The sequence below is a fragment of the Sorex araneus genome, chromosome 1 (genome assembly GCF_027595985.1).
Source record: "Sorex araneus isolate mSorAra2 chromosome 1, mSorAra2.pri, whole genome shotgun sequence".
In the NCBI taxonomy this organism is placed as follows: domain Eukaryota; kingdom Metazoa; phylum Chordata; class Mammalia; order Eulipotyphla; family Soricidae; genus Sorex; species Sorex araneus.
In genome coordinates this window covers 165,215,097-165,233,851 of record NC_073302.1, presented here as the reverse complement: position 1 = coordinate 165,233,851, position 18,755 = coordinate 165,215,097, and positions in this window count along the sequence as shown.

Sequence of the window (18,755 nt, the reverse complement as noted above, 5' to 3'; positions counted from 1 at the left end):
GTGTGACACTCAGAAACTTTGGCAGACCATAGTATTTTGCTTAAATTGATCAATAATATATTGGTTTCACATTTAATTTTAGTGATTTAAATTCCTACATGTTTTGGTGATTCTACTTTTTTCATTTAGATCATTTACATGTTTTCTTATAAAGAAAATACTTAAGTCATTTTAACAAAGATATAAGTTGGATAATATTGAAGGCTGATAGCATTGTGGTGTGTGGTAAGTAAATCATAGTATTGATTGACAAAGTAAATTTCTTCTACATTAGGCAAAGGGAAATGAAAAACTGAAAATTGAAACAATGAAATACATACTGAACACTTGGAGCTCAGTTTGACATCTATTGGGGTTTTTGTGAAATGGTGTGTTTGTGCGGCTGGAGCAATAGCACAGAGGTAGGGTGTTCACCTTGCACGAGGCCAACCTGTGTTTGATTCCTCCACCCCTCTCAGAGATCTTAGCTACTGAGAGTATCACGCCCACACGGCAGAGCCTGGCAAGCTACCCATGGTGTAATCTATATGCCAAAAACAGTAACAATAAGTCTCACAATGAGAGACGTTACTGGTGCCTGCTCGAGCAAATCAATGAGCAACGGGGTGGGGAAGTGGGGGGGTTTGTGAGAGTGTATTGTGAGAGCATGAGTGACTATTTGACAGTGTGTGTGCAAGCATTGTTTTTTTTTTTAGTTCTCCTGTTGTTTTTCCCCTTCACTTCTGTCTGACAGTTACTGAGAAGTAAAAGTGTGTGACCAGTAATATCTTACTAGGAAGATGGTGTCAACATCTTCACAGTATATGTGCAGTCCCCCTAGGCAGATGCAGAGTGAGTATAAATAAAATGCAGAGACAATAGAAGTTAGAATCTCCCCCCCTTTACCTGTTTGAAAAAGAACACCATTTCAGACTTTGTATTTTTGTTGCTTGCTGGTTTCACTTAGAGGGTCCACATGTTTTTGGAATCTGAAACTCAAACTAAGGTCAAATGAAATTCTATAATTAGGGTGCTCATCTTTAGGGATGAAAAAGGATTTGTGTACATTTTCGAAAGCATTGTGAATGAGGAAGGAACCACAACTGTTGAGTTGGTAGTTACTGTTACTTTGGACTGAACAATGAGTAACAGGCCTAGATCAGAACCAGAGCAAGCTCAGAATTATTCAAGCTCTCTACATAACAGGAACTTAGCTAGCTCCAATGATAAACAGACACACATGAAGGAAAATTCCACTGACCTTCTCTTCACCTCTGCTTCACAGGTCAAATTGCCTACAGTAGTGTCAAAACAGAACACATACCTTCAGTCTCTGTAGTTTGGAAAAGAAGGTGAATACTCTGCTTTTAAGGAAACCAGAATATGACTGAACTATAGCAAGATAATGAGCAAATATTGTAATGGCTTAAGAAGATAAATTAACATCTTTCTGAACACAGAAATATTAAACATGAGTATGGATGAAGCAGAAAGAGAGTTTTCTTTGTTGATTTTTAACTAATGATTATGAAGATCACTTCAATAACCATGAGACATATTGATGTGCATGTATGAATATGGAGAAACAGAAAAATGTTAGTAGGTGGTAGTGTATAAAAACAAGCTCATTATGTTTAGAAATTGAACAATAGTTACACAATTTGGATTCCAGATATCCTCTAATCCAGTTATCTCACTTCTAGTACTTTATTTACACTTAACTGAAAATAAAGTACAATATAATATATATGTGTGTTTATGAGTTAGAGCAATAGGAAAGATGAAAGGCAACCTAATAGTAACCTTATTAATGGGTAGTCATCAATAATCTATGGTAAAGGCATATTCTTAGATATTATGAAATTGTAAAAATGAATGAACAAAAGAAACATTTTTCTTTTAAAAATCATAAGCATGCATTTTTACTATTTTTTTGACAATAAAGAAAAGCATCATTTTAGATACGGGACAAGACTTCTACATTAGTGATTTAAATTCTAGTTTATAGAAGTTCAACCTTCATTTTCAAGAAAATAATAAATGAAGATTTATATTTTAAATTAATTTTTATTTTTGAATTAGATATCTGAAGACAGAAGAGGTATTAAAGGAGGAAGTAGAAGGAAAGAGGAAGAAGAAACCAGGTGGGAGGTTGTTTTCAAGAATATCAAAGAATCATTTGAATATTTACTGAAAATGTTTATTTCAAATTACAAGTGGAATAAAGGGGAAGTTTATAAAGAATTCAGAGGAAAAGACTGATTCAACTCATGAGTTTCCTTAGTCTACCAAAGAGAAAATTTTCTTTTTCTTCTTCTTCTCCTTCTTCTCCTTCTCCTTCTCCTTCTCCTTCTCCTTCTCCTTCTCCTTCTCCTTCTCCTTCTCCTTCTCCTTCTCCTTCTCCTTCTACTTCTCCTTCTCCTTCTTGCAAACAATGTTATTTTAGGAATTCCATTTCCTTTATAAAAACAGGAATTCAAAGCAATACAATTTAGAAACTACTGACTTCTTAAATTTGTCCTAATCCCTAGAAATTCTCTTTGGGAGAAAGAACTCACTATAAGAAGAACCGTTCAATATTTGTTTCTTAAGGAAAAGAGCAGTATGAACAACAAAAGTTAAACTGATTGTCAATTTTAGTACACTGCTTCCAGCAAAATGAGCTTTGTCCCTATTGAGGTAACTTCAAAACAATAGACAATTTAAGTAAATTCTAGCAACAAAACAAAGAACTTGTTCCACCAAATAATCAGAATTGAGGAAAGAATTAAATTGTAGAAAATTCACTCAAAACAATTGACTTAATAGTTTTATTTATATAACCTGGTAATCTTGGTTTAATGCTAACAAGAATACATAATATTCTGGGAAGAAAACAAGTGAATGTCAAGAAAATATAATTCTCAAATGAAAAATACATCCAACTGACCAAATAGTATCCTAAATTTCTGGCAGCTATTAAAGTTATTTTGTATGAAAGTAGTGAAATAGTATACTAAATATGTTTTCATTAGGCCTCTGGTATTTATTAGTTTTCCTAAATAGAAAATATATGATCGCTTCATTATAAATAAAATAATCAAGAATCTTTACTTTGAATTAATTCATAGTGGATTTCTAATAAAGAGCTTCTAAATATGGACATAAAATATATAGAAAGACCATACAGTCACTTGTATTAATATTTAATAAATTTGCTGATAGCTTGTTACATGATCAAACTCTCAATTGCCATGTCTTCTGGGAATTTATTTTCAGAATAATCCTTTAGTTTCAATCTCATTCAATATATACAAGTCCTTTATTTAAGTAAAGAGTTATAATATACAATATAATATTAAAAGTACTTGCACTAACGGTTAGCCAAGAAAAAGTATTAAGGCGTCCAGATAGGAAAGGAAGAAATCAAGCTCTCCCTATTTGCAGGTGATATGATACTATATTTAGAGAACCCTAAAGCCTCTACCAAGAAACTCCTAGAAACTATTGACTTTATAGTAAAGTCACAGGCTATAAAATCAATACACAAAAGTCCATGGCTTTCCTATATGCAAACAATGAGAGAGAGGAAAGTGACATGAAAAAAGCAATCCCTTTCACAGTCATGCCTCAGAAAATCAAGTACCTCAGAATCATCTTAACTAAGGAGGTAAAGGACATGTACTAAGAAAACTATAAAATAATACTTTACTAAATAAAAGAGTACACAAGGAAATGGAAACATATGCCCTGCTCATGAATTGGAATAATTAACATTGTCAAAATGGTAATACTTCCCAAAGCATTGTACACATTCAATGTGATCCCTATAAAAATACCCATGAAATTTTTCAAAGAAATGGATCAAACACTCCTGAAATTCATATGGAACAACAAACCCCTACAAATAGCTAAAGCAATTTTGGGGAAAAAGAAGATGGGAGGCATCACCTTCCCCAACCTCAAACTCTACCACAAAGCGGTCCTAATTAAAGCAGCATGGTACTGGAACAGAGGCACAGCCAAAGACCGTTGGAATAGGGTGGAATATTCTTACACACACCCTCAAATATATGATCATTTAATCTTTGATAAGGGAGCAAGAAATGTGAAGTGGAGCAAGAAAAGCCTCTTTAACAAATGGTGCTGGCAAAACTGGACAGCTACATGCAAAAAAATGGGCTTAGACCTCTACCTAACACCATGCACAAAAGTCAGTTCAAAATGGATTAAAGACCAAAACATCAAACCAGAATCCATCAAGTACATTTAAGACAAGGTCTGCAAAACCCTCCATGACATTGAGCTAAAAGGCATCTTCAAAGATGACACCCCACTGACCCAGCAAGTAGAAACAGAGATAAACAAATGGGACTATCTTAATCTAAGAAACTTCTGAACCTCAAAAGACACAGTGACCAGAATACAAATGTAAACTACAGAGTGGGAAAGGTTATTCACCCAATACCCATCTGATAAGGTATTGATATCAAGGATATACAAGGTACTGGTTGAACTATACAAGAAGAAAACATCCAACCCCATAAGAAAATGGGGCAATTAAATGAACAGAAACTTTCTCAAAGAAGATATTCAAAAGACCAAAAGGCACATGAAAAAATGCTCTTCATCATTAATCATCAGGGAAATGCAGATCCAAACAAAATGAGATATCGTCTCACAGCATAGATACTGGCCCATATCTAAAAGAACAAAAGCAACCGGTGTTGGCGCAGATGTGGCAAGAAAGGGACTCTCCTTCACTGATGGTGGGAATGCGACTGGTCCAACCCTTTTGGAAAACAGTATGGAGAGTCCTCAAAAAAGTAGAAATTGAGTTCCCATTTGACCCAGCAATACCTCTTCTGGGAATATATCCCAGATATACAAAAACATAGTAGAAATGACATCTGCACTTGTATGTTCATTGTAGCACTGTTTACAATAGCCAGGATTTGGAAAAAAAAAACCAAGTACCCGAGAACTGATGACTGGTTAAAGAAACTGGTACATCTACAGAATGGGATACTATGCAGCTGTTAGAAAGGATAAAGTCATGAAATTTCATATAAGCGGATCTACATGGAGACTGTCATATTAAATGAAATGAGTTAGAAAGAGAGACAGACATAAAAAGATTGCACTCATTTGTAGCATGTAAAGAAACAGAATGGGAGACATATAGCCAAGCATAGTAGAGATGAATAACAGGAGAATTGCTCCATGGCTTGGAAGGTGGCCTCACATGCAGGGGAAAAGGCAGCTCAGATAGAAAAGTGATCACCAAGTATGGGGTGCTTAGAGGACCCGCTTGGGATGGGAGATGTGTGCTGAAAGCAGACTACAGACCGAATGATGGTAATCCAATACCTCTATTGCATACCATAAGGAGAGAGAGACAGCAAAAGGGAAATGCCCTGCCACAGAGGCGGGGTGGTATGGGGAGGATATGGTGGGAGTTGGGGGAGGGATATTGGGATCACTGGTGGTGGAGAAAGGGCACTGGTGAAGGGATGGGTACTCCATCATTGCATGACTGAAGCATAAGCACGAAAGTTTGTAAGTCTGCAACTGTACACCATAGTGATTCATTAAAAACAATAAAAGTTAAAAAATAAATTAATTAAATAATGGCACCCTAAAAATAAATAAATAAATAAATGGAAAGAAAGAAAAATAAGAGTAATAATATAACTCTTTCTTCCTATTCTTTGATGTGGATTTCACATAAAATGAGATTTTATACAAAAATGTTAATAAGGTTTTTATACAAAAACTTTTATACAAAAAGGTTTATAAACAGATAACCTGTTTATAAAGTGAATTTACCTCTTATTTTGGGTTTGCAGGTACTGAAAACTCACCAATATTTCTTTGCTATTATGATTGATGAAGAGTTTAACATATTTATTTAACTTTAAAAACATTTTTGCAAGTCTTCTCATATAAAAACACACTTTTCCATCATTATATTATCAAATATTTATTTGCAGTAAATCCTCAATGTGTACCTACAATCTTTTACAAATATTTTAACTGCAAGGGAAAGTGTTAAAAGATAGTTGGCCTCAAAAAAAAACAATGAGACTATATTTATGTGTGTCATAATCATGACATTACATAATATTCATATCAGATATTGTATCATATTAAGCAGAGCTGTCCAATAAATACTATGATACAAATATAGTTGGTGTTTAAGAAAGAGTACTCCACCCTGATGCCAGAAATAGAAAATTATCTAAGGAAAAAATTGGAGATTTTTGTGTGTGTGAAATTGGAAAATGATCTTGAAATTAAACTTAAAAGATCATATGGATGGGTGAGAAAAAATGTTATTCATGGGATAAATGTATGAAACTGTCGACTATATCCAGAGAATGACAAATAATTTTATTTTATTCTAGGGAACATACTTTAAGGCTTCAGCAGATAAGACTAAATAGAAAAGATCAGATTATAGAGATCTCTGTTGAACTAAACACATTTTAATGGAGAAACTTCAAAGGATATTTGGGGGATGCATAAACATTTCAGACACATGTTCAGTATATACTAGACAGGTATCTCTGACATACTTAGTAAATGGAGACTCTGGGGACGCTTTCTAACAGGAGTGTATAGGCCAGGAATGTGTGATGAGCAGCAAAAAATGTCACCTGAGATCTCTTTACAATAATTTAGATTTTTTGAAACATAGTAGAAGAAAGCGTTAGGCTAGATTGCCATAAACCTAGACTAGGCAGCCATCTGGTTGTCCCACATTACAAAGTGCACAAGAAGTATATCTGAGATATTAAAGTAGACTGTACATAAAGATTTAATAATGAATTAGAGATTGAAGGAAAACTGGAGAAAGAGAAGATCATAACCAGGTTTTGTTCGACATGTCTTTGGAGACTAGCTAAAAATGCTATTGCTTTGCATTGCTTAAAAATATTCTCTTTTCCTGTAAAGCTATTCTTTTGTTTATTTATTCCTTTAATACTGCACTACTTCGTATTGCACAGCCTAGGTCATTCTACTCTACTCCTGTAAGTTATGTGCTTTTCACAAATACTTCAATGGTTATTATTTTAAGGGTTCTTACATTTATCTGTCATGCTTTTTTTATCCTGGGGCATGGAGGTCCCACAGATGGTTGCAGTGAGGATCTACTCCTAGTGGGACTCAAGGGACCATATGTGGTGCCAGGGATTGAACCTAGCTCAGCTGCTTGCAAGACAGATACCCAATCCACTGTACTATCGCTCTGACAAAATGTGCATGTCTTCAATCAGTATAGAATTTACTGATAAACCAATTGGTGACAAACTGTTGTATAGAACAATCACAGTAATTTGTTAAGTTACAACAAGAAATACAACAGAACATATAAAAATATGCTGTGAATATATTTTGGAAATCTGAAATAAGCAGGCATCCGAATAACCATCTACATTTATTTTCCTTCTTTATCCATTAAAATTAAACTTAAGGCAAATACTCAATATTTATTTCTCCTATGCTTTAGTATTTGAGTACTATATGTGAATAAAATTATTGTGCTTAGTAGGAATATCAAAGGAAATATTTACTCTTTTAAAGGAAGGGGTTGATAAACACAAAATTGAACATAGAATGAGGAGGGGAAGAAGTTGACAGGAAAAAGCAAGACAAAGGTGAGTTCTAGTTTCATTTTGTAGTACTGGGGCTCAAACGTAGGCATGCACTTCACAAATGAGTCACGTCCCTGGTCCTTTATTTTTGACTTTTTTCTTGATTTTTAAAATTATAATTTAGAAATTATAAATCTCTTGCCCCCACGCCTGGCTGTCTTCCCCGGTGCCCCTCAAAGGGGATGGGCTTCAGTTTCCCTCTCTGTCCCAAGCAGAGCTCCTTCGGCTGAAGATCTCTGAAGCCTAGCCACAGTCATGCTCAAGGCCCCTCTCCACACATTCAGACGAACCTCGCACATGAAGGTACCAGCAGAGGAACCCAGGTGTGTGGGACCTGGGACTGAAACCTCCAAGCCTGCTTGGATCAGGACTGGGCCTCTTCCACCCAGATTCCCCATTTTCCAGTAGCTAGGCTGTCACACCCAGGGACTGCCCCCAGTGCCATGTAATCCCACCAACAGCCAACATCCAGAGACTATAAACCAAGTTCCCGGAAGCACGCTGCCACAAAGCAGCTGTGCGACATCTAATAGCCTAGTTCTCCCTCTGGGAGAACTGGGCAAGCTACCAAGAGTTTCCTGCCCACATGGAAGAGCCTCGCAAACTCCCCATGGTGTATTCATATGCCAAATCCAGTAACAATGATGGATCTCATTCCCCTGACCCTGAAAGAGCCTCCAATGCGATACCATTGGAAAGAATGAGTAAAGAGAGGCTTCTGAAAATCTCAGGGCTAGGATGAATGGAGACGTTACTGAGACTGCTCAAGAAATTCGATGAAAAATGGGATGATGATGATGATGATGATGAAGAATTTAGAAAATAGAGTTACAAAAATGTTGAAGTTTATGGTATTAATGTAGAAAGTTCCTGAACACCTCTGCCAGTGAAGTTGCTATGACCTTGTCTTGGGCCCAATGGCACATCTGGTACAACATTTCTTCCCTCCCACCCTTTGTACATTATTTGTTGATTGATAGTTATGGTTTTAGTGCATAATGTTATTTTCCTTAGCAGTTACCATGTCCTTGAGACTCTCCAATGTTTTCATATTATTTCCAGTAACTATTACTTCAAGCAGCTATTTGTTTCCTTCGCCTCCAAACCTGGCACTCTCAGTCTGTATTCCAGTATCCAGGGTTTATCATTGCTTGATATTTTCCAAAACTTTAATTTGTTCCATAACTTTGTTCTTATCTTTATTTCTGTATCACGATGAGTGAGGTCATCTGTATTTGCCCTTATCCTTCTGACTTTAATTAACCCTCAAAATCATTACCCTCAAATTCCCTCAAATTCTATCCAAGTTGCTGTGAACTACACAACTTTTTTTATTTTTAATGATTGCATAGTATTCCATTGTGGATATAGACCAAAACTTTATTCATTCATCCACAACTTTATCCAGATGATCCCACCATGAATTGCTTATATATTCTGGCTGTTTAACATAAATATATGTGCAAATATCTTTTTAAATTGGCGTTTTTGCTACACATATAGTTTTCTCCTGCAGTTATATCACACACACACACACGTTCATTGAGGCACTATATTTTTTGTCTCTCTGTTACCAAGGTTTATTCTACATCAAGACTCGTACTACAGATATTTACACAAGGCATATAGCCCCAGTCATAATAGAGCCAGTGATCTTAAAAATGAATGCACGGTTAACAGTCTCCAACTTATGTTACAAAAAGAACAAATTTTGCAAGGAAACTGGACAGATTTGGGGCAGAAGAATGGAAATGTGCACAAAAAAAATGTATCATGAAAATGGGGTGGAGTGATAGGACAGTGGGCAGGGCACTTGCTGTGTACAGGACTAGTCCCCAGCATCCCATATGGTCCCTTAAGCCCACCATGAATTGTTCTTGTTCCTATCTTTATTATATTTCTTACTCCTTCACTTACACTAAATTTAATTTCAAAAAGTAGGAGTTGGGCCAGAAAGATAGCATAGGCTGGCTCTTCAGGCCCCTGTTCTCTCTAGAACACTGATCTTTCTTTTCTCTCTGTTTCTTGGCTTGCCTGTTTCCACTATGCCTATGTTCACTCTCAACACATCTCTGTTTCATTCCCCTCACATCTTTCTAACTAAATTTTAACTAAAAAAAGAAAAGAAAATGACAGTATAATGAGACAGTGGGTAGGGCACTTGAGTCACATGTAGTAGACCCAGGCTTGATCTCTGGCACTTTATTAGGTTCCCCGAGTCCCACCAGGATTTATTCCTGAGGAAAGAAAAAGGAGTAAACCCTGAAAATTGCAGGATGTGACTCAAACAAACTAAAAATTATGTAGGAATTGAGTACATGTAGATAAACCATCAAAAACCATTCTAATTGAAATTTGTGACTGTTTCAGAACTAATAACTACAGTTATGGTGGTCCGTAGGAAACCACCCTATGACTGATGGACTACTACATTTCTAATGTAGCGAAAAACATGAATTGAATCGGTGTGCCTATTTTGCATCTATATACAGTATCACAGCACTTTGGTGACTCTGTCATTTGGATTTTCCATTCTGAAAAAAAATTCGCTCATTTAACTTCTTGTCTTCTACAAAATATGTTTGGGTTTTACAATGTAGACTGTGACATATTAATTCTAAAAGCTAAAGTGTAAAGATTTGGGCAGTATTATTCATCAGTACATTTTAAAAATTATTTGAATTCGTATTTATAGCACCGTGTAAATATAAATACCATGAAGTAAGAATAAACACTGTGTCTTAAAGTGTTTTATTTCAAGAGTCTGTGGAAACCTTTAGAAGTGGGCAATGGAAAAATCACATGATCTGATTTTATTTATGATCTATCCCTTGAGGTGTGGGCCAACCACAAAACTTGTGCATTTCCTTAGAAGTCAGCTTCATCTGGGTCTAGGACAAGGTGTGAAACAGAGTAAAATCTCAAAGTAATGTGGTTGACAGTGGAATGTGAGTTAATGTAATTTGCATTATTTTCTCTTAATTTACAGAGATTTCAGTTACCAAAATACTCATAATAGAATTCCCTCAGAAAATAAAGTTCCAATTTTAATTCATGATATTTCAAAAGTAATGATCATTATTTTAAGCTAGTATTTGGGCTGCAAACACTGATATTAGTATTTCAATAGCAATCTATGAATGTAGTAAAGCTTAAATATAGATCCTAAGAATTTAGACCCTAGTATGGTGAGTGTTTCTGAAAAACATGAATAGCACTGCATGCCTTGAGAGATTAGTGTTGACTTTAAAGATAGCAAAGAAACTGTAGTTGAATATACAGTTTGGGTGAAGCATGCAAAGTTATGTACTTAAATAACAGACTAAATTAATTCATATAGGTGATTTATCACTGGAATTATTGAGGTTTAAAAAAGATGTACAAAAGAAAATGATTGTTTTCATAGTGGAAGAAAGAAGTAACTGTTGGCAAATTCTAAATATTGTTAAATGTTTACCTACTAAATGCTTATCCATCAATTTCAAATATATATACATATCAGCAAAAATAAAATATCTTTGTACCACCTAGTAAGATATATTTAAATTCATCCCATTAGCTTCTCTATCCATATATTTATTATTAATGTTTATTATTAAATAAATGTGTTTTTAAATTGATAAATTACTTAAAATTCAGAATTCTGGGGCCAGAGCAATTATATAGCAGTTATGGTGATTGTCTTGAATGCAGGCAATCTGGGTTCAGTCTTTGACATCACACATGTCCTTTGAGTCCTACCAAAAGCGATCTCTGAGCACAGAGCAAGGAGTAAGCACTGCTGGGTGGACCAAAAAAAATCATAATTCTAAAGTCAGAATTTAGATATTTAGATTTCTACCTCTTTTTTTTTAAAAAAAGAAGCATTATTAGTAAGGATGGGTGAAGAATTAAAATACAAATATTGAGTCCTACTGTAGGTAGAATAAATTTTTCAATGCTACTGCTTTTTTAGGACAAACATCTTTGTTAAAGGGTGATAGCCTTGATTTTAGAGTAGAAGTGAAAGGACAAAACACGAAAGTTAGTGCTAACTGTAGTCTTACTGCTCTAATTGACTTCCTAGTTTAGATAAACTTTACTTTCATATGTTTTTCATAGAGTTACCAGGTTTGAAAAACAAAATAGCCTATTTGGGTGGGTAGATAATAATGTAGCAATAATTTAATATATCCTGAAATGAGAAATAAAATATATTCCTTCTTAGCAATGCATTTTTCTTTATTTTCTTCTTATTGTTTTTCTTTGTTTATTTTTTTGTTGATGTTGGATGTCACACCCAGCAGTGCTCAGAATTTACTCCTGTTTCTGTATTCAGGAATCACTTCTGGTTCTGTTTGAAAGGCCATACGGGGTGCCCGGAATTGAACCCAAGTCAAAGGCTTGCAAGGCAAGAGTCCAATGCACTGTACTATCATCTGGCTCCATCAATGCATTTTTCCAAATAATTTTGGAATGAAATCTTTGAAAACATTTCAAATAATGTTTATAATGATCATATTTACTCGGAAACCCTTTGTCTATTTTACAGGAACTCAATCTGAACTAAGTATGATATCATTAAGATATCTTAATTCCATTCACATAATTATGATTTTTAATACAAAAATATCTTTTTGTGTACAACAAAAGATACAACAGAAGTAAAATAAAACTCATAATTAGCATGTTTTGAACATGAACATTTATTATTAGACTTATTAATCTCTAAGTATTGCTAGAGATTAATATACATTCAAAAATAAAATATTCTAAAACCTTATTAAAATATACACAAGTCATTCAGTCCAGTAAACTAGCAATGAAAAATATTGGGAAAGCCCATACTTTCCACATACTATGACTCCACATTTCATTTAAATATGACTCCATATATTTGTATATGGTAAATAAACAGAATGCAATTAATCTAAGATTCTGGATATGAACCCAGGAACATCAATAACTATAAGTGATATCAAGACTAGAGACAAAGTCACAGTAATTACATTCAAACCTACCTCTTATATATGTTCATTCTCTTATCACCAATCAACATCGAATCATTCACTTCCATTATTAGGATAACCAGCCTACCTAATACTGAATACTCTTCCCTACAGAAACAGCATCTACACATGTCATTGAATTATCCTATTGCTGCCTGGTTAATAATCTTTTGGACTAGAATTATCTAAATCATATTTGATTCACAAATTTTCATTTACTATTTTCATTTATAAAATAATCCAAGTGTTCATGAACCTTCTTTGCAAGTTGTATATAATTGATTTCCTGTTTCATTCCAATTTCCATTGTCTTTTTGAAACCTTAATATAATATCACACTCAAGCATTTTCAAATAGTTTTCAAACTTCTATCACAGTCTCTAATGTGGTTCTCCTTAAAGACATTCTGATATGGCAGATCAAAAATTGCACACCTTAAAATTTTTAAATGTTATCTCAATTATATGTGAATAAAATTAATCAAATAAACAGCTAGAGCATTTTGTAAAATTAAAGCTATTATTTATAGTACGGGGAAACTATTTTTTCTTAAATTTGCTTTTAATCAAACCACTCATATGTTTGATAATTGGAAAATGGTTTAGCCCTGAAGGTGAGACTTCATAACTATAGGATATTAGATATGTAACTCTGCAGCCTCATTTTTTGTGAGAAGTGATGATATTAGAATTATCTTCCATGTTATTTCAGATTATGTGGTACTACAAACGTTCATGTATCTAAACTACCAACAGCACTTTTCAAATTTGGCTACACAAAAGAGCCAGAGAATCATCCCTATATAGGGTACAATCTTGGCACCCATAACTGTTGAATTCTCCTAGTATTCAACTGATGAGAGGCATTATCAGGAGCCAACTTAATAGCTAGATAGAAATCATAAAGTATTCTTAGTCTTCTCTGTTTGAGAATCTCATAACTTTCACTTTATTTGTCACTCTGTGACCACAGCTACTGTCAGGAGGTCAAGTGTACTTCAAATGTTACTAATTTCTAGCCACCTTCTCCTTTACACTGGATTGTTGCATTAATCACATACTTTGCAAGTTGTCTCTTAATCAGAATCTCTTCATTTAGGTCTTCCTTGGATCTGATTAATATTTTTCTTTCTAGGATCCTGATTAACATATGTTAAGAGATTTTTTTAAAATAACAATATTCAGATCTCACTCTTGATAAGGAGAATCATAAACATTGGGTGAGAGGCCCAGGAAGAAATACTGCATAAAACTGATCTGGGAAGCTTGCCACAAGGCTGGGTGGAGGTAAGGGGGTGAGGGACATGTGAAATTAGGACAGAGTATGGACCACTATGACATTATAGTTGGAAATGATCACCCGGCATAAAATCTGGTGCTGAAAGGAAGTAAAGTCATATGCATTATATGCTTCTTATAACAATATTGCAAACCTCAGTGCCTAAAAGGAAACAAAGAGAGTAAGAGAGACAGGACCAGAGACAGAGACAGAGACACAGAGAGAGAGAGAGAGAGAGAGAGAGAGAGAGAGAGAGAGAGAGAGAGAGAGAGAAACAGAGACAGAGAGAAATATCTAATATAGAGGAAGGCTTGAGGAGGGTGTGGGGGTAGACAATGGGGAACTGGGGACATTTATGGTGGAAAATGTACACTGATGAAGATATGAGTGTTGGAACATTGTATGACTGAAACTCAATCATGAACAACTTTGGAATTGCATCTCATGGTGATTCGATTTTTCAAAAAGGAATAAAATTAAAAGTTAAAAAATTAAAAATAAAACACTGTTAATGGAAAAAATTTATATATATATGCAAATATATATAAACCCTGCTCTGGTAGGTAGATTTCTAAATAAACTCAAACACATTATACTCTCATTCAAAGCTGTGTATATGTGTAGTCTAACACTAACTATTCCTTTAATGAAATTGATAGTTCAGAAATTTCCGATGGGGTAATAAGCAGATTTGAAATATTTGTTAAAATAAAATAATTTAATGAGGTGATTTTTAGAGTTATTAGTATATTAGAAAATGGTGGACTTTCATAATGTCATATTGCTAGCTCCAATGCCTTTAAAATGTAAAGTTCCGAAATATCATTTACACAATTTTCTAGTTAGATATTTTTCTTGTTATTTGAACAGTTATTAAGATATCTCACATTTGACTTTCATATTCTTTCACTTTCCTTGATTACCTTTGGTCTGCAATAACCAAACTTAAAAATGTATTTGTGAAGGAGATACGCTGCTGGTGAAAGGTATCTGGGGACAATGGTGGAGGGATTTTGACTAAGTAGTGATGAGATTGGTGTTCAAAAATGGTATGCCTGAAATTTAAATTATGAATAGCTGTGTGAATTACTGTACCTCAATTAAACAAAAACAGTTATATTAATGAATAAATAAAATCTGAGAAGCAGGAAGTTTGTAGTAAAGCTTAAAAAATAGAAATGCTACTTTATTAAAAATAGGAATACAGGGGCTGGAGGGATAACACAGCAGGTAGGGCATTTGCCTTGCACACAGCCAACCTGCGTTCGATTCCCAGCATCCCATATGGTCCACTGAGCACTTCCAGGAGTAATCCCTGAGTGAATGAGCCAGGAATAACCCCTGTGCATTGCTGGGTGTGATCCAAAAAGAAATAAATAGGAATACATATCTTCCATTACTCAAAAGTGGTTTATATTTGGGAAGACCATGCTTTGGGTAGTGTCTTCAGTTATTTACAGATATAGAACTTGAAGATGCTTTCAAGTGTTGTCTGGCATATGACTTCTTTCCCCCATGTTTGTCATAAAGAACTGTTTCAAATATTCTGAGTTCTGTGGAAAGACCCCAATCACTGATATTGGGAAGAAGTTTCAAATTGCCAAATCAACTCCATCTTTTGAAGGTAAAACCATTTATTGAGCAAATCCAAGGCTAACCACAAAGAACTAGGGCTGTATAAATTTTATGTCTAGAGCTAGCCTTCGAAATGGGATTGCATTGGATGTGATCTTAGTTGATTCAGTAACCTCGCTATAAAATGAAATGATAAATGTGTATTTGTGACACTTTCATATTTTATTTACTCCAGGTATATAAACAGAATAGCTACTTGATAATTGAATGTTTGATTGCAATTTGTTTTGGCATCATTTTCTCTTTCTATTTGGCTTAGGGAGGGGCAGACAATACAGTGGTGATGACAGATGAGTAATTTACCTGGAATGCGCAAGTAATATCATCATTGCTTTTTATTGCTCATAAGTAGAAGATATCTTGAATGAAGATAGCTGTTAATTTTAACTTCAGTATGAAAAAAAGGTGGTGAATAGATGTCAGTTTTATAGTATTTTGCTAGAAGAACTAAATTATTCTAGCTAATGAGGTATTTTCTATGAAGGTCAGATGAAAAAGCAAGAACAGCAAGCTGGTAATGTTTGGTTAATTAGGCCTGAAATTTTAAAATTTCATGACTTTGGTGAAGTGTAAAAATGTAAAACAATTTGGGGCCAGAGCAATAGTATAGCATGTAGGGCTCTTGCCTTGCAGGCTGCTGACCTAAATTCAATTCCTGACACCGCACGAGACAGCCTGAACCCACCAGGAATGATCCTTGAGCACAGAGTCAGGAGTAAGCCCTGAGCACAACCAGGTACAGCCCAAAGTCAAACAAACAAATAAAAGTAAAACAATTCTGAGGAAAAGAAATATTTTGATTTCAGGGCCAGGGAAATAGCTCAATGGGTTGGAGCGTGTTTTGTAGACAGGAAGCCAAAGTTCAATCCCTGGCAACATGGATTGCCACTACTTGCGATCCCAGAATACAGAACCCAGATTAGCCCCGAGCCACGATCAGGCATGACACACAAAAAAAGAGCAAAAATAAAATAAAACAACAATATAAACAATAATTTAAAAGTTAAAATAATAAAATACAATGAAAAGTAAAAATGGAGCGATAGCACAGCAGGTAGAGCATTTGCCTTGCATGTGACCGACCTGGGTTCGATTCCTCCATCTCTCTCAGAGAGCCCGGCAAGCTACTGAGAGTATCCCGCCCCCTCAGCAGAGCCTGGCACGCTACCCGTGGAGTATTTGATATGCCAAAAACAGTAACAAGTTTCACGATGGAGACATTACTGGTGCCCACTCGAACAATTATGTCTAGGGCCTTCTTATTAGGACAACAGTGCTACAGTGCTACAGTATTTTATTCATAAAGGATCTTTTTCATATGAAATTTGTAGTTTTTATATTTAAAAATTAGGAAATACTGGCATATTTTTATTAGTAGCTAATGATAAATTGACTTTAGTGACTTTAGGTTTTTCATTTGTTGTTTATACAGTTTATGATGACAATAGTGTGATTATTTATGATATTGATGTATCAAGTTACTATATCTTACCACCACCAAAATGCTCATCATCCTTGGTCAGTGCATTTATAGTGACATAACATTCTTTGAGAGTGTTGGTTCCACTGGCTATAACAAGATGTAAAATGAAAATATCTAAATAAAGCATTTTCAGTTCAATCAATTCCAAGGTCCAAAACTACCTACTGTGTAAGATTGTATATCATAGAAAGACTGCAGATACTTCTTCATGCCAGACTTATTCTTTAATACAGAAAAAGGTTATAAAATTGTAAAGGAGCAATGGAAAAAACCCACCTTTCTCCATCAGTAAGACTTTATGTTTATATGTAAATTAAGACACTAGAGCTGCTTTGGAGTGAAACAAAATCAAGGCCAGGTATTAGGGGCCTTGGAAAGAAGTGCATGAGTCTGTCATAAGAAACCCATATTTTTATTCACTCTATGAATTCGTTAACAACAACAACAAAAAAATCACTTTTGGCACAGCAAAGGCTAGTATGTCTTCTAAACTTGAAAAAATTCTCTCAGAGGTCTTTCCAAGAGGTTTTGGAAGGCTCTCTGCCTCTCTCTGGCAGCCTCTCTTCCATCAGTGTTTGCAGAAGGTCAATAAACTCGGAGCAGGCGGGTGCTGCGGAGTGCATGTGTGAGAAAACCTGCTGTTGTTGCGGTAAATGCAGTGTCCACAAATTCATTAGGAATGCATTTGTTCCTGGAAGTACTAGCGATTCCTGTAACTGGCAGCCGCCAGAGTTTTTTAACCATATTCTCCACTTTTATGCGGACGTTACAGAGCAGAAAACCAGTCTTCTGCTCTCGCTGCCTGCATCAATTTGTAGGTTGTTACTTGATCGGCCTGTTTTACTTTTTGTCTCATGTAAAGGGCAGTCTGGAACACTGCAGTTATGTCTAGGGCCTTCTTATTAGACTTTATGATGAAATGAGTCTCTCCAGGGGAAGAAAAACTCTAACTCCACTTACTCAGCGCTAAAGAAAATAGTGTGTGTAAAGAAGATTGAAAATTTTAGGCAGTGTGAAAATTGCAGAAAAATAACAAGTAAGGACCTTTCCAATTTTTCAACTACAATAGGATAAAAGGTACATTTTGAGTCCACCAACGTGTAAATAATGATTTTATGAGTCTTTGTTTTTTGTCTCTGACAAAATGAGATAATATCTCCATTCTTCCAAAGAAACACTGTTAATTTAACCCTTCTGTCTATTATTAATACTAATAATACTTATCTATAGGAAGAAATTATGGAAGTTAAGTGGAGGGGTGGGTGAAAGCTTGTGTTCAATGCATACCAAATCAGACATCACTACTTGTTACCTTGTTCCCACTTCGAGAGATAAAAAGACAGAATAAAAATCACTGCCTTTTTTTTTTTTCTCAGCCAACAACCCTGATCCTGCTTTCTTGAAGTAGTATCACCATAAGGGGGTGACAACATTGAACTTCCTGTGATAACAGTATCTGACACAACATGGCTTCTGCTTACTTGTAACTGGCATGTTAAAGTTCGTGGTAAGTGTGAGGCCCCTCCATCACGAATGGAACACATCTGTCCAGGAAATATACTTCACTGTGCCAAAATGCTTTTAGTGTATCTGCCCCCTGAGTGCCCTCTCAAGCTACAATTCCCTGTCAGCAAGTACCTTGTAATTCCTTTCCTTTTATGTTGATGAAAGTCTTGATCTATTATGCCAATATTGCATACTTTCCACAGTCGTCCAGAAACTATTACTCAGTAATGTGCATAGGAGATCATGCTC